This window comes from Panthera leo, chromosome F2 (genome assembly GCF_018350215.1).
Source record: "Panthera leo isolate Ple1 chromosome F2, P.leo_Ple1_pat1.1, whole genome shotgun sequence".
NCBI lineage: Eukaryota > Metazoa > Chordata > Mammalia > Carnivora > Felidae > Panthera > Panthera leo.
In genome coordinates this window covers 27,556,483-27,580,689 of record NC_056695.1, presented here as the reverse complement: position 1 = coordinate 27,580,689, position 24,207 = coordinate 27,556,483, and the positions used below count along the sequence as shown (strand labels likewise).

The following is a 24,207-nucleotide window of genomic DNA, read 5'->3' as shown; positions in this document are numbered from 1 at the left end:
GAGCTTGACTTATCTGCATGGAAACAACCAGTAAAAGACAGAAGCGTCCATTGTCTGCTGGATTAACCACTCCCTGGTGCAAGGCATGCAAGAGAGAGGAGACTGGGGTCTAGCTTTCAAGGATCCTCACTCCACTTATTTGCTCTCATAGGATCAAATTATAGGCAAGAAAGAATGTGAGAACTATTACTATGTACCTTTATGCAGTAACAGTAAAATGTGGTTCAATGAATGTTCCATTAAATCTGACCAATTGGAATAATTTCTCCTTTCTTGGTAGAAAATTTCTGGTGGAAATGGACAAAGGTGGGCATGGAATGGGACGGGGGTGCTTCCTTTCTGTTACAAATTCTAAACTTTAATTTTCTTATGATTTAAACCTAACTTAAAATCTTACTAAAACTCTTGGGCTTTTTTTTTTTTTTTTTTAAGGGCAGGTACTAAAATTAAATTAGCTGAGTGTTGAGGGTGAAAAAAAAAAACCTGATTATAATTTTAAGAAAAGATAGATTTATTGCTGTGAAAATTACCACAACTGTTTTTGTTCCAAATATGAGACTGCTATAACATTTCAATTACGATTATAAGTAAATAGACATTCACTGGCTGTCTCCATCTGATAATATTACCAGAGATTTCACTTGAGGAAATTTAAAATTACTTATTGTATTGAAAATGCTACAAGACCCTAAACTGAAGTTCATTATATAGCACACAGTATCAACAAGCTGGCAGAATTTTGACATCTCTCCTGCCTCCCGCTCTTCCTCCTTTACCTTTTTCCCTCCCTCCCTCCCTCCCTTCCTTTCCATAAGCAAGTAAATGGGCAAATAACAAATAGTGGGGATCAAAACCCTTATATTCATTACAGCTGTTTGGAATGTTGACTCTCACAATAACAGGTTTTAAATACCTTAAACTGGTTTTAAAGACTGTATCTGTACCTGTATTATTATTGTACTCAATCGTTTTGGGTGTCTGTTTGCCTATCTGTAAAATAGGTAATAATAGTGCCTACTTCTTAGGATTGTTGTGAGGGGGAATCTATTTGGTTTCAGAACAGCATTTGGGGGTGGGGGGGGAAAGAATAGCATTTAGCACAGAGTAAGCAAAATAGTTTTATTTTTCACTTGTCTAATTATGTAAAACATTTAGTATTTGGATCCATAGTCTCAAAATCTAATCTTCATTAGTATGGATAGCTGATTAGCTAAATGGAGGGGAAACGTTTCTGTAGTAATTATTCCTTTAGTTTCTCATTTTATTAATTTTTTAACTAAAAACCAGAGTCACCATTTCCTGGCATTATCTATTACTGATAAACAGTTCAAAACCATAATGTTGTTTTTGAGAAGGCACTGGATATTGGAAATGAAGGGAACTAAGAAATAGTAGAAAGTAAACTTTATTTTTTAATCTCAAGTTAAAGATGAAATTAATGGTGATATATGTGAAAACTATGGAAAAGTCCTACAGAATGAACCTCGAGTACTTACAGAAGAGGTGAAATTCAAATGACAGAAAATGACTAATTCTTAAATCAAGAACCCTTCACTAAAATTAAAAACATAAATGCTTTCTTTTTCTTGCTTTCTTGTAGGAGGTGAAAGAGTACTTGGTAGGTGTCAGACTATTTTAAAAAGCAGATTATAGTGGTGATATTTCAGAAGTACAAAAATACTAAGGCAGATCTTATAAATGACTTGTTTAAAATAATTTTATACCTAACAGAAAGTTAGTAGAAATGCATTAAAACTGTCCAACGTAGTTATGGAAGAGAATTTTCTGTGAATTTTAGTTCTTACCTTTTAAAATGATTATGCGGCAAGTGCTCCATTTAGGTTGCAAATTATGTTCTAGTTTACAGCAAAAACTACTACTTAACTTTCACCTAGTAAGTGTGTGTGTGTGTGTGTGTGTGTGTGTGTGAATGATATACTCTCATGAATGTCAGCATTCTGTCAATGCAAACTAGATTAGTATATTATTTAATTCAGGTAATCCATCAGCATCATCAATGTTTGTTTATTAAGCAATGAAATCGTTAGGTAGGAGGCATGGTTCTCTGCAAAAGAAGTTGGTAATCACAAATGTACAAACTGGAATATGGTGAAAAAAACAGACAAGATAGATTTTTTGTCTAATTAAACCAGAAGTTTTTTTTTAACATGACTACCTCTTTGAGTTGAAAGTAATCCATGTAGATTTTCCTGGTTCAGGCTCCTGTGAGGTCTACAAATTTGGAAGTAGGAGCAGATCTAAACCTATTTCCATCTTCATGCTTACTCTTTTTTTTTTTTTTTTTTTGAGAGAGAGAGAGAGAGAGAGAGAGAGAGAGAATATCCCAAGCAGGCTCCACGCTCAGCATAGAGCCCAACCCATGACTCAATCCCATAACCCTGGGATCATGAGCTGAGCTGAAATCAAGAATGGGATGCTCAACTGACTGTTGCTTACTCAATATTCTGTTAATAATTGGTAATAGGCATATGGGGAATGATTAAACATTAATAGTCACCTGTCATATATTAAGATCACATTTGTGTGGTATAATGAATTTACAGAATGGAATGTTAGTTATATTTTATTGTCAAAGGTTACCTGCCAACTGAGAAGTCATTTCAGAGGCTATGCTCTAAAATATATCATTTTACTGATATCCATGAGACATCCCAGGATGTGATTAATAGGCCAGAAACATTAAGCCAGGGATATTTTTGTCTTGGTAATGCATTTGTTTGAGACAGCAGTTATTAGAAACCAGAATAATAACACCAATAACCTTCAAATTAATTTTGACCCTAAAGTTACAAAAATGTTGACGGAAGTTAGCATATTTACATACTGAATTAAAATTCCTAAACTAGTATTATAATTGATGCAGTTTATATGAAATACTTCACATATAACACTTCAATAAGCTAATAAAATTAAAACAGTAAAGAAAGTATCATAAATATTTGTGTCCTAAAAAGGATTTCAAGGGAATTTCTGATAGTAGAGTTAATGCATGATTAGTCATATTACTTTTATTTATAAAACATCCAAACATACATCTACAAGATTATATGTCTTTAACATTAAGAGAAATGTATTCCAGAATTAATTTTTGAAACATTGCTTTTATTGTGCTTATATTTTCTAATTGAGAGATTTGGCCTTTTAAGTGTTTTAAGTTATAGAGCTATCAGATATAAAGCAGGAGGAAACCCAATAATCCAATGGTGTTTGTTAATATAAGCCTCTGTATAAAAGTGTTATAAAACAGTTAAAACTTAGCAAAACCAAAAATAGACATCATTAATCAACAATGGCTATTTTAAAAATCTAGTTAATATTATACTACCTGTGTTAGGATGATGAGGAAGACTGAAAAAATGCCAGACCAAGTTTGGTTCTTTTACTTGAAAAAAAGTTACAGTATATTGGGTCTATGTCCTAATTTGGGGATATGTAACTGCCACTCTCATGTTTATTGTTTGCATTTTATTAGGTGTAAGTGTAGAAAAAGAACTAAAATGTTCCATAGTGCAGAATCTCCTTCTCTTTCCCTACTCATTTTCTAACAGAAAAAGCGAAGAATACCTAGTGAACAGATAGACCTGATGATTTTCAATAGGACAGTGTTTCTTTTCTGAAATACTGGTAAAATGAGAACACTCTAAATTAGGATTTGTGGGACACCAGAAAATTATAACATGAAATACCAATATAGAAGAATGCATTTTATGCCTTCTAAAACATATTTTTAAAGCGGAAAAGATGATGGACAATCAGAGAACATAAGACGTAAAAAATAATCAAATGGAACAGGAGTATGTTCCAAGCTGACAGGCAACTATACTATTATTCTCACATAATTGGATAGTAGTAATAACTCAGTAAGATTAAGTTTAAAACATTTAAAGAAATAAACACATACACACATGCACATGTATATATCAATCTGAGGTACATAAATACATATTCATATATTAAAGAATCACTTTGAAATTTTTGAAATATTCCTTTAACTTTTGAAAAATAAATATCCAGTGAAAAGATAAGGTTTTTTCCCCAAAACTTGACTCTGGAAACAAAGAATGGTCAAACGCATTTCCAAGAACTTGTCTGTTTATTTTAAATGAAATCCAACTATAAAGTAATCAAATATTTGAAATAGAAGGAAAATGTTCATGAAAGTATACACATATACATGTATATATGTATGTATATATATATATATATATATATATATATATTCACACATTATTGATTAAATATAATTAATATACAATACACATAAAATATATAAATTTACTTATATGTGTATACATGTATGTACTATATGTTTAAAGCAGGTATTTTCACTATTTATAACATCTCATCTTAGAACCAGACTATGCCAACAATCTATATGCCTGAAGCCTTTGGTGAATAGCTAATGAATTCAGGATCCAAACATGAATTAACAATATGGGTTTGGAAATGTAGGACAGGCTTACTCATACAAAGAATAAAGTTATTCTGTTCCCAGGTACACATAGGTTGACTCAACCAAACAAAATAAATTATTGCTAATCTGGCTAGTGGTCACCAGTCAGTTCTCACCTGTGAAGAAGTGTGGCTTACATATTAAACACAAGCTCCAGACAGTTTTTGTACTGGTTTCTTTAAACCAAAATGACTCATATTAATAATAAAAAGCCATATAAGGAAAAAAAAGTAAATTTATGTGTTTAAGCCCCAAAATTTATCATACTAAAGCAGTATACTAATAATGAAGCTTTTATAGGCAGTGTTTCTACTAAAGTTTTCACACTAATTGAGGCTTTTTTTTTAATTTCACAGTTTAAAGATGTTGCTATTGATCACATCTAATCAGTAGCACCCAGTAATGAACAAGACCTGGAATATTAAAATGCTTATATGTTCCTGCTAAATTCATTGAGCTTCAATTAAATAGAAAGACATCATATACCAAAAAGAGTCCTTGATATATGATGTACAATGGAGTTACAAGTTAATTTTCCTTTTTGGACAACTTAATATATTAACAATAAGAAATTTCTTCAATAGTTGCACATAAAAATATATATACATTTGGTTATAAGGCAGATAATTAGCAGGTTCTTCAAAGACATTTGCCAGTGGAAGTGAATGTTAACAACTCTCTATAAATTAAAGTTGTTCTCTCCAAAGAACTTCCATATTGTATTACAAACAAAAATAAATAAATAAATAAAAGTCAACTGTTGCTTTTAAGTAAGGGAGCTTCCCCATTTTATCTGACACTTGCTTCTGACATCAACACCTTTCTTCAATCTTAATATCCTTTCTGATAATGAGTTAGTGACAAGAGTGATTAGACATATGGTAAAATTTCAAAAGAAAATAAGATGCAGAATTAATAGCCAACTGACTTTTCCCAGGTCATCCAATCAACTACTTGCAGAGGTAAAAATAGAAGTTAAGTCTAATTCCCGCAGCTATTGCCAGATCAGAGCCTGACAACTTTGCTTTGTGTTGGCTTCAACCTCTCCCACCGGTGGCATTACCTGCACAGAGACATCTTCCCGTGAGGTTCAAGGTCATTTCAAGGCTTAGTTTAACTAACATGGGAGAGGTAGGATAAGAGTTCATAAACATTTGGGAGAAGTTGTGGTAATGAGGTCTGGTTGTAAGTTGCCCGTGAGAATAAAAATAACAGAAATTAAAAACATTTATTAACCCTTACAGTGTTTCAAAAACTGCACTAAATTCTCTTTTATGATATCTTCTTTAATCTTCACAACAACCCTGTGCTTTTCCTGTTTTAAACACCAAGAAACCAGTCACGGAGGTTAAGTAACTTATAGTAAGTCATATAGCTAGTAGATCATAAAGGTGGGATTCAAACTCGTTACAATTCAAAGCTCAAATTCACTTCTTAAAATACATGATTTCAACATAAGTGGTAGCTAAAACTCCCAAAATAAACACACAAACAAGGGAAGGGGAAGGTCTAGTGATCAGCATACTTTGAAGATGATGCGTAGAGCTTTTTTGATTGGTTCTGAAAGTGATCAAAAGCTGCCTGAGAGCTCTGAGTAAAATTATCAAATTGAACAAAAAACATTAATTTTATAGTCAAACGTTTTGAGATCAACCCAATTGCTCTGCTTTCATAACCCTGTTATATTATTTCATATTACCCTGTTACTTCTTTTCCTTTTTATCTATTAAGGGGAAATTCAAACATTTAAGGTTTTTGCCTGAACAAGTTAGTGATTTTTTAAAAAATGATAACCAAAAGGCCAACCCTTCGTCTGCTTAGTCAATGGACTGTTTAGTGTCAGGTCATTTTATTGTCAAATTTAATTTTTCTGGTCAAATACTGACTTTACGAAGCCCCAGTGAAGATGTTACAGGATGATTATCTCAAACCTGCATATTTTCAATCAACCAAAATTTTGCTTTCTCTATCACTGTGTTCCTTACAATAAATGAAATTGAAAAAGGCACGGACATAAGAGAACCATTGATTAATATTTTATTATTTTATTATTAAAATCTTGCATTTTGAATTTTTTAAAGTCCAAATCCATTGAAGTTAAAGAAAGAAGGGTAATGTCATGTCTTCCTGTCCCGGGTAAAAGGACTGTGTTTGGCTGAGTGTCTTAAAGTGCTTACTAGATATATATCAATCTTTAATATGCATTATTTGTAATTTGCACCCTACAAAACCTCAGAGGGAAGGGACTATGGTTTGGCAAGAGAGGAGGGTAATCCCATTCATAATTCATTGCCACTACACCTACAAAAATAATCGCAATAAACATATATAGAATGCCAATTATTTTGTGTTGGGGAGCAGCTTTCAAAACTAAATGGTACTGATTTATTTTGTTGTTCAACAAATATTTTATAAATGCTTTTAATGTCAAACATGAAACTAATCATTTGAGTTGCAGAAATTTTTATGATTCTGATATTTTATAGTTTGAAAATGACTGTACATTTATTGAGTACTTACTACAGTGTATGATACTAGTAAGCTCCCTAGAAACCTTAACACCTATAAAATATACTAAACACTACTGTCTCATGCTTTGGTTTGCAATCCTGGGTTGTTCCCTAATATGCAGATGATGTAAGATATGAAATTTAGATTTGTCTTCTACAGGAACACCAGCCATGTGTTGACTAACTTTTATCAATGGACATTCTCAGGTTATTTTAAGACTCTTGTGTACTAATCATTAGGTAATCCTAGTAAATAAGGTGTGTTACTGTAGTTAAGAATGTCAGCCTTGTTGCATTTCAGCTTGATCCACTGCAGGAAATCACAGATTACTTGAAGGCAGTTTCCCCATGAACTCACTTCCTTGAGATGAGATATTAATTTGGATGAACAATGATTTGTCACAATTTATTTTGGAAGGTAGTGGTTAAAAAAATGCAGTCTTTTCAGAATGAATCCTTCTAAAAGTGCACTGTTCTCTAGTGAGCTTACCTTATAAATAAGCCCCAAATTTTAAAATTTTTAAAATCGTTTTAAATCTTTGCAATATTTAAAAGTTGATGATCTTTAAATCTGTATTGGGAATTGGTGAGTCTGACAGATTATTCTCATTATTCCATTGGGGTACCCACCAATTCAGATTCAATATTATTTTTGCAAGTCCTAGCAGGATTAAGTTTTGTGAATGGATAGAAGGAATTAACACCCTTGTTGTTTTTCACTACATTTCAATTATCAGAGAACCTGAGCATGAAAATCATGGAGAGGAGCGTAAGAAATGGCATGAAAGATATTACTGACTTCTCTGTTTATGCAGCCAAACTCTGCAGTATAGAAGAGAAGCAACAAAGTGGGTTGTACTGCTGCTATGATTGCAATGACCCAACAAAGCCAATGCTTGTACCCTCAGTCTCATAAACATGGCAGTGCATTGATCAAGATGTGAGGTTCTTGTTGCTTATTTAAGCAAAGGTCAGAATGCTTATTTGTTTTATGCCTGCTTTTTAAAGAAGGTTTGATCAGGCAGCAATAAAAGTAAATAGAGAAATGTTTATTAATAGGTTTTTCATCCCAATCAACCAAAGAAAAAGCATTATTGTGAAGTGTCTAGGGTATGTCTATCTATGTTCTTCTAACACTTCAGTTTTAAGTAGCTTTTAAAAAATATGTTATAAACATGTTGCTTCATCCTTGACATTTTAGCATGTTAATGTCTAATTAGGGTAAAACATGATGCAATCCCTAGCAAGCTCTTTGTTTCTCCCCTCTCGGACAGTGCAAATCAAGACAATCTTCTGAGAAGGTAGTTAAAAGTCTTGCCAATTCTGTTTTACTTCATACATTCCAATATTCTGTAGTTTAGCTTAAATACGACACTCTCACCAGAACAAATTAAAAAGAATACACTAAAAGGGGCGACTGGGTGGCTCCATCGGTTAAGCATCCGACTTCAGCTCAGGTCATGATCTCACGGTTCATTCGTGAGTTTGAGCCCTACATTGGGCTCTGTGCTGACAGCTCACAGCCTGAAGCCTGCTTAGATTCTATGTCTCTGTCTCTCTGCCCCTCCCCTGCTTGTGCTCTGACTCTCTCTCTTTCTCAAAAATAAATAAACATGAAAAAATAATTTTTTAAAGAATATACTAAAGAGAAACTAAAGAAAAAAACCCAACAAAATAAAAGATTTACTATAATGCAGTACATAAATTTGAACTAAAAAATGGACCAAATTTTAGATTGGGCTAGATTCAAATGACCCATTGCTGGAGCTTAAAAAAAAAAAAAGCTAACTATAGATATTACTAGTTTTTCTACCGTGTTGTTATGAGACTTGACTGACATCTGTGATGTACTCTGTAATATCTTTGAAATGATAAAAATGTGTGTCTGAAAAACTTGAAATCTGTCAATACTCATGTATAGTATTTTTTCCTCCATGAATTAGAAATGAAAAAAGTGAAAATATTTCCTTGCTCAAATCATGATAAATGGATTCCTTTATATTAGTTGCATTCATTTTTAAGATAGTTAGAAATGGCTACAGAAAATACAGAAATACTATTTTTTTGAAGAAGTTTATGACTTTTTATAGTCAATATACTTTTTCAAATTATAAAAGTGCATGTGTTACCTCTGACCCAACAATACCACTCCAAGAATTTTCCCATCAAAAGGAGAAGTGCCAATCCTGGGTCTTGGCACCATCAAGAACAATAACAACAGTAACAAAAAAAAACCACACAGACAAAAGTAAAAGCAACAACATATAAAGACATATACCTTTGTGCCCGTTACCACATACCGTAAAATCACAAAACAATTTGGAACTTTATAAATATTTATCACTGGGTTTTCATTGAATAAAATTATGGCACATTCTTAGCACATCTTACTAGGCATCTACTAAAGGTGATATGGTAGTGTCTATGCTAGATATCATTAATATAATAGAAATATAATAATTATAAATATAAATATAATTAATTAATATAATTATCATTATATAATTAAAATATTATTTAGCCTTAAAAATAATGAAATTTTGACACATGCTGCAACGTGGGTAAACTTTGAAAACATTATGCTAAGTGAAAAGAAACCAGACATAGAATGACAAATATTGTATGATTCCACTTGTATGACGTGGCTAAAAACAGGCAAATCCATACATGTATAGAATAGAGTTTACCAGAGGCTGAGAAAAGGGGAAAATGAGGGGTAACTCTTTAATGGGTACAAACTTTCTGTTTAGGATAGTGAGAAAGTTCTGAAAATGGTTAGTGGTGATGGCTGCTCAACATTGTCAGTGTACTTAATGCCAGTGAATTGTACACTTAAAAATGGTTAAAACAGTAAATTTTGTTATTCCTATTTTACCACAATAAAAATAATACAAATCCACTATATTTTAAAGTATAAATTTACTTTGTATTAAGCATATTATAAAGTTTTCATAAAATTGCCCTTATTTTAGGAGCTTATACAGTTATCATATTTTGGGAAGTGTAAAGAAAACAGCAGGTTAAGTTGGCCTCTTGAGTTTTCTTTCTCTCCATCTATGTTTTTTCTAGATTAATGTTGTCACACTTTCCTTTGAATAGCATCAGCAAGAACCATGCTAGCTTGTACCGGTCTCTCCAAGTATCAGTTAAGAATTTTTAATGTATTTTTATGCTGGCAATTGTTTTAGAACCTAGGAGGGATGAATTTGTCTTTCTTCCCCTAACTTGGCAAAAGCAAATACATTACTGCAGACAGAATTACCAGAAAGAAATAGTAACTTTGAGGCAGACATACATCCATCTTAAGAACACTGAATATGTTTCAAAGTAGACTACACCACTCAATTTCTGGCAATGTTCTTCTACATATTTGGCACTACAGTACTCTAAGTCTAGAACTGTTTCTTTTTTTGTAAAAAAAAAAAAAAAAAAAAAAAAAAAAGGTTTTGATTGGAAAACCCTAAATAAATCATTTAGAATGTGTTACATTCAGAACTCCTTCTGGGATTCCTTTTCCATGAATCAGGGTTCTTTGAATACTCCTCTCACTGGCACTTGCTTCCGAATCATCTTTAGCTGCCTTTGTGCCAGTGATAGTGAAGAGCTCTCATTTTAGGTTTTAAAGCAGGGAGAACAATAGAAGGAGAACCTCATTTCAAGTGCCAAAAATGTCTGGGCTAATAAAGGACACATATATTGTCAAAGTTGAGTCCGGAGTAGATGTTCTTAAACCATTTGCTAAAGAATACTTTAGTGGGTCCTTAAACACCTACAATTGTGTGTGTGTGTGTGTGTGTGTGTGTGTGTGTGTGTGTGCATGTGTGTGTATGTACTTGGAGACTGGAGGCACCACCTTTGTTGAATTATCAAAGGGGATGTTAAGACCCAAAAGTTTAAGAAACACTGGAAAGATTAATTACAAAACAATTTTAAACTACTACATTTTTATCATGCTTTCCTTGGCTCTTAATACTTCAAAGGGCAACATGGTAACTTGGAAAGAATGTTTGCTAAACATTTAGGTGACATGACATCTTTGAATCTCAGTTTCTTCAATGTAAAATCAACAGCTAGTAGAAGGTTGAAATTTGATACCACAAGTGAAAGTACCTGCAGAGTACCTTGTAACTGGACAAGTACTTATATATGTAAGGTACCTTCTTCTGCTTATTCTTTTTCAGAAAATGCAAGCATGTTGAAAGCAAGTAACAATTTCTCCTTTAAAGTTTTGTTTTATTAATCGTAGCATACTATTAGTAAGTATGAACTAATGTACATTTAATGGCATGGAAATTTACAATAACTTCTGTTGAATATAATTATTTGAATTTGCTTTCACTATATTATTATATAAATATTTTTAAAAACTAAATGATACTTGCACACATACTGGGAGCTAAACTTGGCTAACGGAGAAGAGTAGGTAGAGATATATCCCTGGGAAAGAATAACTAATTTCTCCACTAAAATCAAATTACTTAACATCTATGTATATACAAAACGTTCCTGACTTAGGATGGTTCAATTTATGATTTTTCAACTTCATGATGGTACAAAAGAGATACATGTTCAATAGAAACTACAATTCAGTTTTTGGATTTGGATTGTTTCCCAGGTGAGCAAGCACTACCATACTCTTTTGTGATGCTGGGCAGTGGCAGCAAGCCACAGCTCCGTTAGCCACGCGATCATGAGGGTAAACAACGGATATACTTACAACCATTCTGTACCCACACAACAATTGTTTTTAACTTTCAGTAGAGTATTCAATAAGTTATGTGAGATATTCAGTACTTTTATTGTAAAATAGGCTTTGTGTTAGATGATTGTGCCCAATTGCAGGCCAATTTAAGTGTTCTGAGCTCATTTAAGGTAGGCTAGGCTAAGATATGGTGTTCAGTAGGTTAGGTATTAAGTGCATTTGATTTACGGTATTTTCCACTTACGATGGGTCTATTGGGATGTAAGCCCCTCATAAGTTGAAGACCTGTATGTAGCTAGACACTGTACTATGAGTTGCAGGTAATAAAAAGTTGGCCATCACAAACCATGTTCCCCAAGGGTATTTTAGAAGAACAGGTTATGTTCACACTAAAGAACAGACCACAATAGAAAGTACAATAGGAATTTAGACAAGGGAGAAAATTTATCTGATGCAAAGACAAGTGGGTATGGGGAAAGCCTCATGGAAGAGGCAGTGTCTGATGTGAGTAAGGTTTTGACATGTACAGGAGGAGTGAAACGAATGAATGAAGACATATAGGCATGACATCATGGGGGCACAAACTGGAAATAAAGAGCACTTGGTTCAGGCTGATCATAGGGTAGCTTAAGGGGATTACTGAGAAACTAGATAAGGAGATATCTCACTGCCTGATGCATATTACTTATTAATAATACTTTTAGACACAAGTATTGGGGCATCTGGGTGAGCTCAGTCAGTTAAGCGTCTGATTTCAGCTCAGGTCATAATCTCACGGTTCATGGATTTGAGCCCTGTATCCAGCTCTCTGCTGTCAACATTGAGCCCGCTCTATATCCTCTATCTCCCTCTCTCTCTGACCCTCCCCAGACCCTCATGCACTCTCAATCTCTCTCCCTCTCTCTGCAAAATAAATAAACATTAAAAAAATAATAATAAACACAAGTATTTAACTTAAAAAGAACATGGATGAGAACTTAAAAATAAAGACATAATGAAGGGGGTGAAATATTACATAAATCTGACCGTCAGGAGGCCATTGGCAACTTTCAAAATAGCACTTTTTATAGTGTTTTCACTGGAGACACTGGTTGAACAGAAATACAGTTCTTGAGCTTTATTATTCCTATTTTTTTTCTTTTCCATGTTTCAAAATCTCAAAATAAGTCTATTTCAATTGTAACTAATGAAAATAAGGTAGCACCAGAAAATGCCTTTTGTTATGAGAAGTCAACTTTGACTCCTAAATTTGTACTGAGTTACTGATAACACTGCCCACCCACTAAACTAAGTATTTTTTTTACATGGTTAGAAAGCAGTAGATTGACTTCATGCTATTTTGTCAAATCTACAAAAATGCCTGCAGTTCATTTGGCATCTAATAGTGCACATCCTCCTGTTTTTCATTCCTCCTCCATCTCTTGAACAGACAATTAATTTTTCCTTTCCCTGGGAAACGTTTAAAGGAAAGGAAATAAAGTCATAAATCAGTTTCAGTCATGAAGTCATACATATATTTCTTCGTTGGACTCTGAATTTGGTCATTTTTCTCAGAAAAAAAATTATTTCAACATAACAAAGACTAAATTCGGAAATCCCTTAAATTTATTTATCTTCCTCAGTTGCGCTGAAATGAAAATTTAAATTTTCTAACTTATTTTCTCTCTTCGCAGAAAGGCTTCTCAAAAGCAGGTCCATAACTTAGTGAATTCATTTCACCTATGAAGCCACTGGCAGTATGATGCCAGCTTAGGCAATACCAGTCTTGGTATTCTGACCCGTTTCTTGCCAGAGAATTCAGTTTCTTCAGAAACCCAGCTAATAGACACTTTCAATTTCTAACTGTTATTAGGATATTCTCATGCACTAATTAGTCAACATAAAGAAACCTCGAAATTATAGAAATTTTTATTGTACTTAAGATCAATTGTACTAATCTATATTTCGTAATTTCTTAAAATGAATTATTATATTAACATTTATTATCACTTATTATTCAGAATCATTATCTATATAGTTAAATATTTGAAGGTTAATAAAGAAAGATAGTAGAATAAAGGGTTTTGCTGTTCTTGCTCTTTGTTCCCTCTTCTATTTGGTGTGCCTGTTTCAAAATCGCAGAATCTTGAAATTTTAATATTTCAAATCCAAACCACACTCAACAAGTAGTAATAATGATAATAATAATAATAATAATAATAATAAAACAAGCCAAAAGAAAAAAGAAAAAATTGATGCTGAGGTTTTCGTGATCCAGGGGAAGAGTTCCCAGAGTGGGCCACTTGGATTTGCCTACCTCCTCCACTCCCTCTGCCTCATATACTAAAGGTAGAGACAAAGAAGCCAAATCAAATCCTTCTTTGGTGTATTTTATAAAAAGAAATTGTATTCAGAAAAGCAATAATGGTATATAATAGAATGAACATGATTTTTCAGAACCAGTATCTTTGTCTAAAAGCAATATATAAAAAGGAAGGTAGACAGAGATCAATTTTTAGCTATAAACCTTGCCTTTTTCATTGATCTCCTATTTTAATTTTCTAAAATAAAATTATATGGCTATCGAGTCAGACTATCTAAATTTAAAGATAACAGATCACCTGTTAAATAGTATATTGGCACACAGATGCCCCAGTCTGGCTTATTGCAACTACTCTCTGTTGGTGAAGTGGCACATTTGCAATCCCCATCACAGCCATCTTAACCATTTCAAAGCGTATTATTCAAATATACATCCCTACGTGGCAGCACTTGAGCTCAGCATCAAGAGGTTTGTGGGGAAATCCTAGAACAAGTGGTCAGAAACCCTAAATGGTGAAACTGACTTGAGGATGCTCAAATAACCTGAGGTTTAGATTGGCCAGCTCCATTGGCTTTCTAACTGCCTGTGGGGAAAGCCTCTCTGGAAACTCTTCTGAGGTTATTGGGGAATCCTAGGACAAACACACTGCTTGCTTTTTGGGGAGGACCTGCCCCAAACCCTACCCAGGTAGGTGTCTCACAACCCAGCTGGACTAAAACGCTTCAAGAAAAACTGGATAGATACATTCACATTTGTACTTTCACCTATGCCTATGCACAGGGAGCAAAGATATAAGTATGGTCCTCTTTCTCACACCCCAACAGATTCTGCTGTCCTCAAAATCCTCTTGTAGCCGCAGTGACTACAGTGAAGGGAGTTATCAGGATCCATGTTGGTACTGGGCTAAAAGCAGGATTTTTCATGCCTTGTATTTGGGGGAAGGACGCAAGTAACAGTATACAGAGAGAATACTAAAGTGGTATAGGGCAATGCCCTTTGTAGGTCCTTGACAAAATCAGTCGTGGAACAGAGGTTGTGGATAGGAGCTGACAAGAGCTGGCCTGTGAATGGACCGGGCATTCCGGGGAAAGGGAGTGGGGGGTGGAAATCAATGAAGTAATTGACGAGAGAAGATGATAAATGAAGGGAGAAGCAGAGACAAGTGCTGCTCAACCCAAGCTGAACTCCAGGAGATAAGAGAAGTTTCTCCTCTAATCTGAGACTCTTACTAAAGGTTCAGTATTGAAGTCGGTGTTTGACATTGAAATGGGCACAGACCCATCCTGACAACTAGGGAGGGAGAGGACAGAGGAAGGCAAGAGAGGAAAGCTTTCTGATTACTTCATCAAGCTACCTCCAAGGACCTGCTGCTCCAAAAACCAGAAAATAACCAAGTGAAGGCTGAAGTAGAAAGATAAAAGTGCAACTCCAATTATTTCACATTTTGAATCTTCTTCAGTGTCTAAGCAAACCTGGCATTGCAACGGTCGGTTATCTTGAAGAGTATAGAGGCTGACCGTCTTCTTTGTTTGCCCAGTAACACCGCTCCTCTAATCTCAGGCACTTGGCTGATTAACATTTCAATCCAGTTGTTGCTCCTTTTCCCTTTGCAGAATGCAGCAGAGATATTCCCCTTCTTCCCCGTGTATTGCAAACCCCATTACTAACCGCGCGGAAAGAACCTAGCGACGTGGGGGAAGCTAATAATAGCCGGGCGGCTTACCTTCTCGGGATGGAGTCAGCTCAAGTCCCAGCGCCCGCTGCCCCCGGGCCGCAGTGCCGCGGAGCCGGCCGAGTGCCTGGTCAGCTCCGCCGGCCCCCACCCCACCTGCCGGCTGCAGCAGCTGCTCTCGCCGCCGCGCTCCGGCAGCATGAAGTCATCCCCCGCCCCGGGCCGGATCACCACATTCCGTGCCAGTCGCGGGGGGAGAGGGACCTCTCCCGGCCGCGGGGAAGGGAGTCTGGAAACTGCTCCCGACGATCGCTACCCCTCCGGGTTTTAGGTTTCTTTCCTATTAATGCTTTTACGGAGGAAGCGTTGCCGGATTGTGGACCGAGAGACAAGAGCCAGAGGGACTTTCTCTGCATAGCGCCTTTCCTCCGAGAGCTCCCCTGTCACGCCCGCTGTATGGACAGCTCCATTTGACTGTGTGGGTTTCCCACCCTCTTCATTTTCCTTATCAGTATTGTTCATTTCGCTGAATTTGAGACTGGGATTGTCTTTTGAGATAAACATTCAAACGCTCCGGAAATGTTTTAAATTGGCAATTAATCTTTCTAAACCCCTTGGAGCACGCCTCACTTTCCCCCAACGCACACGCACAAATGCGCACATGTACACACACAGCCAAACCACTCACAATCATGAAAGCTGGGACCTCTCACCCTGTCGCCTACGTAATAGAATGGGAAACTCCCAAAGGAGTGGAGAAGTAGGACCGACCAAAGAAAGCACTCGAGGAAACAGAGAGGGGTGGCCCTAGGATTTTGTTGCTGTTTAGTGGTGCACTTAGTGTACAGATGTTGCCTCTAACACCCCCCCACCCCCACCCCCCGCAATTGGGCTGGCTGCTCTGGTGACAGCTATGATATTTGGAAGCCAAGAAGCAGAATCCACATTGGCAGATGGCTGTATCTTCTTTTTGCCTCCGAAGGATTTATCAGAATTGGCCTTAGGAATAATGTAAGCAAATACACATATAAGCCCCTTCTTAACCTTTTTTTAAAATTGGCACCAGCTATTAATCTGTCTCTCTCCCTTCCTCTCTCTGTCTGTCTGTCTCTCTCATTTTTTTCTCCCCGACAACCCCCCTCCCGTCACTACCTCTCTCCCTTTCTTTCTCTATTCTGACCCACTAAGTGGTTTGGGGATTTAAGGGGGAAAAAGGGCCAAGGATTGCCCTCTTTATAGCAAAGCTGGTGCTTTTTTTCTCCCAGTGTTAAGCCATTCCCAAGTAGAGATGTTCTTTGACACTAGAGTTCAGTGTGAATGGAGTTTCCTCATTTAACTTACTTTTGGAATTCCCATCACTAGGTACAAGCCAGTTTTACCTTGTGGATTTGAACAGCAGCATAAGCATTGCATTGCATAAGGCCAGGGAAGCACATTTGATTCATGAAGAAAGCTCCCTCCCATCCCTCTGTTTAGCAGTTCCAAAATTGGGAGGTAGTGTAGCAAACAGAATTCCAAAAAAAATCATTAAGAATTCTTGGTCCTAGAATGCATGCTTTTTGGAAGCTGCAGCAACCTAATTTATATCTCTGAGCCTCAAATTTATAAAATTAGGCCATTAATATCACCGAGGTTCTTAATCTGTATCACAGAGTATGTAGAATCTGGATGGGAATATTACATCTTTCGTTTTGCTAATCCGTAATTGAAGTTTAGCATTTAGTATTTCCTTTAAATATAAATGCAGGCAATGAACCACAATAATATTAGGGGAACCTGTGACTTTGTCACCAACAGAAGTCCCAGATAATTTCCTATTTCAGTTTTTGTAGATATCTCAAAATCACTATTCTGATGGTACAATCAAGTCATCATCACCTTTTTTGTTTTATTTAATACATTATATATATTCTTAGAATGAGTTTAGATATATGGAAAAATTAAGGAGATAGTACAGAGTTTCCATATCCCACTCCCAGTTTCCTCTATTATTAACTTTTTACATTAGTATGGTACCTTTGTTACAATTAATGAACCACTATTGCTACATGAATATTAACCAAGGTCTGTGCAATTTCCTTGGGATTTACCTAATGTCTTCTGTTCGTTTCCAGGCTCTCACCCAGGACACCACATTGCATTTAGTTGTCATGTCCTCTTAGACTCCTCTGAGTTATGATAGTTCCTCAGTTTTTTCTTGTTTTCGATGACCTTGACAGTTTTGAGGAGTAGTGGTCAAGTATTTTGTAGCATGCCTCACTGTTGTAATCTGATGCTTTTCTCACCATAAGACTGGGGTTATGGTTTATTGGGAGGATGACCACAAAGATAGAGTGCCAATTTCATAATGTCACATCAGGAATTTATACTATAAATGTGATTTATGACTGTTGATGTTGACCTTGATCACCTGAGTACGGTGAGCTCAGATTTCTCCACTGTAAAGTTACTCCTTCCTTTCCATACTGTGCTTGTTGGAAGAAAGTCACTATGTGAAGATTATGCCTAAGGAGTGGAGAGTTGTCCTCCAGCTTCTTGATGGCAGAGTATGTACATAAAGTATTTGAAATTCTGCACAGGAGATTGCCTATTGTCCCCTAAATATTAATTTATGCAATTTGTTTATATCAGTATAGATTCGTGCATATTTACTTTATACTTTGGGTCATAATCCAATACTGCTTTATTTTGTTCAAATTGTTACAGCTTTATCCATCGGGAGCTCTATTTGTTGGCTCCTGTGCTCCTTTGATGTGTGCGTGTGTGTGTGTGTGTGTGTGTGTGTGTGTGTTATTACTTTTTTTACTTTCTGGCATTACAAGGTGCTCCAGGCCCATCTTGTATATTTCCTGCCCCAGGCCTACAATCAGCCATTTCTCCAAGAAGTCCTGATTCCTTTTTATTGGAGAATGGTAATAGAAAACAAGATCTGGGCTTAAGGTGTGGTGGTTGCTAAGGGGATATCATTTTTTAGGCTCTCTGAGCAGAAATATGTATTTGTAGTAAAAAAATATATTTTTACTATAGATATGTGTACATATTTATAAATATTGCTAAATGTAACTATCATACTTATATTGAGCTAAATATGAGTTCATACTAATGTCTTCAAGTGTAATCTGTTAACACATAGCTCATTTTAGTTTCTTCTCCTTGCTAATTCATAAATTCCTACAACGAGAGTAAGAAATGTGGCTCCAACAATCTTTCATCCATTTGCTCAACTGTTCAATTCCAGTGTACACATATAGCAATATAAGAATTGTTGGCCCATTACCTCAATATCACTATTTTTGAGTATAGTAGTTTAATAAACCATTGTTACATCTTGTTATTTAGTGAATTTAAATGCTTGTATATTTCTATATCACAAATTTTGTTTTAAAAATATTTTAATAACTGCATTTAAAAATTGGTAATTAGTTTCCTTTGAAGTTACATATATTATATGTATGAATTTTAAAAGTGTTATTTTAAGAAGAGTTACATAAACTGCTCCAGATTGTTAAAGAGAACCATGGTAAAAAGGAGGTTAGGATCCCATCCACAGAACATTTTTTTTTTGAGGATATTATGAGATGATGCGAAATTGCCCAGTGCAGGCAATGAGGGGAGCTCATGCTTGATAAGTGTTACCCTTGGCCACTTGGGCAGGCTTCCATCTTCCTTTAGAGTTTTGAACACCTGGAAGACAGAATATGCTAAATCCTGTGCTTAATAATTTATAAGTTATTTACAGGATTTGCTAAGTATCAGGTGCTAGAGACAAAAGTCCATATAATGTTAAGGAGAAGGAGGAAGAAAAGGTGAGGGAACCAGAAGACTGCGATGACTCCGAAGTTCGGGGGTTTTGTAGTTGAACAGATCTGAGCTCAGATCCTTTTATTCACAATCTGATTTTGTCTCATTTTTGAAATAAGAAGAACAACGGCTATTACATTGGCTTGTCCTCGAAAGTGAAAGTAGATATTTGATCTTTTCCTTTAATTTTTCTGAGGCTGTGGAGATTAAGTGTGGCAACTTGGGACAGTCCTAAAACATATTCTGTTGTATATGGTATAATTTCCATTCTATGAAGCCAGACTCACTGGAAGTATAGACAGTTTCTCGTGATAATTTAAGTTCCTTCATCTATCAAAGTACTCTTGTCAGGTGTTTTTACTCATGGTAGAGAATCAGTGTTGATGGTGCTAGAGAAAAGACAAAAATTAAAGATGTAGAATGGCAGAAACGAACTGTTCAAGTACTATACCATGACAAGAGGTAAAAGGGAACTAGATAGAAAAGGAATAAAAAATGAGAAATGTTTCATGTCAACATATAGAGCTTGAATCTGTCTTTTCAGAACCTGACATACACCAGTATGCCAGATAACTTCATGAGTAGAGAATAGAGTGAAGTGAAAGATCATTTTTTTTACACTATGACTTCTCATTGCACAGTCTTTTAAAAAAAAAAATAACCTTTTGATCATGACTTTGAGGTCTGCAGTTCTTCCTTTCAGATATCCTGGAATTAGAGATCAAATGGCCTAATGATATCATGAGTCTCAGCAAGGGACAATGTGAAACCAGAGCCAGAGGCCCTGTGTCCCTGAAGCTGTTGGCAGTGGAACCAGTCCTTTGGGTTAGGGAGTTGTTCCAGAAGAGGCTCATTTAAATGCAAATACACTGTCAAGGAGTGGTAACCAAGTATAGAGTATCTCATTAACAGCCATTAACAATTTAGCAGAGATTAGCTTCTCAGATTTATTATGGAGAGGAGTTGTCAGGGTGATTTGGCTCCAACGTCTGTCACCCACTGACTTGCCAGGTCTCCTGCTCTCATCACTCCACAGGAGTGTGCCTAAAGCTGGAAATTTGGTTTACTAGAAAAGAATTGGGCACGTAGTACATGACAGTCAATATTGTTTCACATAATTTTGATTTATAAGAAAGGTTAGGAGAATTTCTATGAAGTAGTGTGTGTGTGTGTGTGTGTGTGTGTGTGTGTGTGTGGTGGCGGCTGCTGACTAATCATGATCCACAGAAATCTTAAAAGTTTATGACAAACATTTCTTTCAATGAGGTAAGAAAATATATCATGAAAAACATGTACAGATGTAATTCAAGGTAAGAAAGTTATAGTTACAGTAAAAGTTGCATTCAAATAATTATACATAGACTAAGATTTCCTGCACTAGTAAAAAGTACTGATACAAGAGTACAAGGTAACAATCATTCGTATGAAGATGGGTACTAGATAATGAATAGTATCAGCAGATATAACTGAAAGAAAAAAGAGCACTGCAAACAGAACAGAAATGTTTCTTTAGACATTGCTAAGAATTCACCTTGTTTTTACTGGTGAAGATTTGACATATAATACGAGATCAGTATAATACAGGGAGAATTCTGTGATTAGAACTCTATATTTAATTGTGAAATGTATATTTGCTTAAGTAAAATGCGTAGTAAACGGCGTATGATACATTCAACAGAGTGGTGTAAGTAATTCTCAAGTACACCTTTTTTGTTTATCATCATTATGAAGTCATGAAGTAAAACAATCTACTTAGGCAATGCTCTTTAAATCTTTTTAATTTCAAGTCTTTTAAAGACTCTGACCAAGCCAATAAATCCCTTCTGCAGAAAGTACTCTTTAATGAAAACTTTTCTATTGTAATGAATGGATTATTAAATAGTATTTATAAAGAATTATGTTTCTACATTTCTCCATTTTTCCATGAAAAAGGAATATTCAATTCTTCAAATCCAATTTAGTCTAATAAAAGAAAAGAAATTTAAATGTGATTTAAACATAGTTTTCAGTGAACTGTGTTTGGTCTGCAGAAAGTTGATATTTATTCAGCAGGTATTGATGGAGTGTCCCATATGTGCTGTTCTAGGAACTGGAGATAAAGAAGTGAACAAATGAATCTCTTCCTAATGGAACTTATGTTCCAGTAGAACAGGACAATAAGCGGACAAATATTGCTTTTTAGTTGGTGAGAAGGGCCATGAAGGAACAGTATAATGATGCAAGGGTGGGGGCAATTATATACAGTCCATGGACATTTGAGCAGAGACTTGGAAGTGTGAGAGCATGCTATATGAATATAGTCAATCCTTGAACAACATGTGTTTGAGCTGCGTGGGTACATTTATAGGTGGATTTTTTACAATATAGTACTGTAAATGTATTTTCCCTTATGATTTTCTTAATTAATTTTCTTAACATTTTCTGTAGCTTACTTTGTAAGAATATAATATATAATACATATAACATACAGAATATGTGTTAATTGACTGTTTATGTTATCACTAAGGCTTCCAGTCAACAGTAAGCTATTAGTTAAGTTTTAGGGGAGTCAAAAGTTACGCATGGATTTTCAAATGCACAGGGTGTTGGCATCCCTGACCCCCATGTTGTTCAAGGGTCAGTTGTACATTGAAAAAGAGGTTTGGCATATGTAGGGAGGTGGGCTTATACTTTCTGTGTTAAGACTATAAAAGGCTAATTTGTTTGTAGTGAATTGCTCAAAAGGGGAAATTGTTAGAAGATGAGATTAGAAAGGTAGGTGAGTAACAAATCAGGTAGGACCTTTTTTGGCAGTGGCTAAAAGAAAGCTTTAAGGGATTAGAAGTTTGTTTTGGGACATGCTAAATTTGTGATACCTATCAGGTCTTAGCAGAGATGTGAAGTATACAATGGATATAGTAGTCTGACATTCAGAGAGAGAGAGATACAATGGCTGAAGTAGAAAATTTGTGAATCATCATAGTATTTAGTCTTTAGACCAGATGAAATTACTTTGGAAGTGAGCATAGGCAGAGAATAGATGATGCTGGAGGACTGACCAATGGGACACTGCAGTATCTAGAAGATCCAGCAAAGGGTACAAGTCAGCAGAGATAAGAACAATTGTCCCAGAAGTCAAGTGGAAAGGTGTTAGAAGGAAGAGGGAGTGATTATTAGTGCTATGCCACTAGTAGATTGAGTAAGATGAGAACTGATAATTTAGTCTAAGATTTGGCAACATAGAGATAATTAATAACCTTGAAAACAATAGTTTCTGTATAACGGAGACGACAAAAATCAGCAAATGGGAGAAAGGAAGTGGAAACATTAAGTAGTTTTGAGTGATTTGCTATAAAGAGAAGCAGAGCCATGGAGCATTAATTAGAGTGGAGTATGGGAGCAAAGAAAGTATTTTTTTTTCCCTTTAAAATGGGAGGTATTACATCTTTATACACTGATGGGAACATCTAGCAGAGAGCGAATAATTGATGATGTGGGAGAGAAGAGACACAATAGAAGAAAAATCCCTGATTAGGTAAGGGGAGAGGGATCCAGTGCAGAGTGAAGGGTTTGGCTGAGATGGAGGACAAATATTTCTTCTGCCAAAAGAAGGAAGGCAGAGCATATGGTTTCTGATAGTCCCAAGTAGGTTGGTAGACTTGATGTTTGGAGCTTGTGGAGATTCTATTCTGATCTACCTATGTTGTCAATGAAATAAGAAGCATCTGAGAATTTAGAAAGAGGCATAGGTGTTGGAGATGTAAGGAAGGAAAAGTTATGAAATTATCACCTAGGGAAGAGGGAAAGAAAATTGATTAAGTAGTCAGTTTTCTGCTAAGTACTAAGAGCTAACATAGGATTAGTGATTATAAATTAAATGAGACCAATTAGCAAGGTTGCTCCTTTTTCTCCAGCCATATTTAGCTGCTCGGCACAGGTACTGAATTGGCATAAGATTCTATTTTGTGAGGGTTGGCATTTTGCACAGCCAATACAGCTGAGAGTGAGGGCCAAGGGACTTACTTCAGAGTCCACACAAAGGAGTGATTCTAGTGATGGACCATGGACTGTAACAGGGTGAAGCAGGGAACTGAGGAATTAGACCTTAGACCTTGGACACTACACTTGATTTTAACTGTATATTGGATCACAAGAGCTGAAAATCCTGACTCAGAGTGGTATGTTAATAGCAAACACAACTAGGACCCCCATGGTTCACCTGGTCCCACAGGAATAGTGTTTCTTTCAGCTTAATTCCTAACTGTAATTTCTTGGCACTTAAGTCGATAGCATCATCTAAAGTGAGGTGCATATTTTTGATAAGTCTTTCAGAAATGCATTTTACAAAACTTTTTTTAATTTTAAAATTGCTAGTATAGAAATAAGTATAACAGAACTTGCAGTGTTTTCAAGTGCTTTGCAAGCTACACTTGGCTTTGACTTGCAGAGCACTTCCTCTAGCACTGGAAATAAGAATAAAAAATAGAAATTAAAGAAAACATTTTATCTTCAAAGAGATATGTAGTCCTCTTTTGTTTTGTTTTGTTTTGTCTTGTTTTCTAATCTGGGCCAAATTTCACTATTGACTTCACTTCCATTTTTTTCCCTCCAATGTAAGCAGTATATGAAGGCTAATTTTCCCCCTCACTGTGTATATAAAGGCATGTTTGCCCCCTCGTGGATGATTCTGTAACTGTCACCAGGAATTTTTCTTATTTTTAGTGGGAAAAAAAAAAAGACTGAAAGTACAGATATTGTGGTCAATGG

At 35.6% G+C, this 24,207-nt stretch overlaps 1 protein-coding gene and 1 long non-coding RNA gene across 2 annotated transcripts in view; one reads left to right on the top strand and one right to left on the bottom strand.

Moving 5' to 3' along the window:
- PKIA (cAMP-dependent protein kinase inhibitor alpha) overlaps positions 1–15,825 on the bottom strand; it is a 92,820-nt gene extending 76,995 nt beyond the window's left edge. Inside the window, exon 1 of the mRNA XM_042924431.1 lies at positions 15,712–15,825. The gene's annotated coding sequence lies outside the window, so the exon portion shown is untranslated. The remainder of the gene's footprint in view (positions 1–15,711) is intronic.
- Positions 1–24,207, top strand: part of LOC122211302 — a 246,124-nt gene that overhangs the window by 128,970 nt on the left and 92,947 nt on the right. The window lies entirely within an intron of this gene.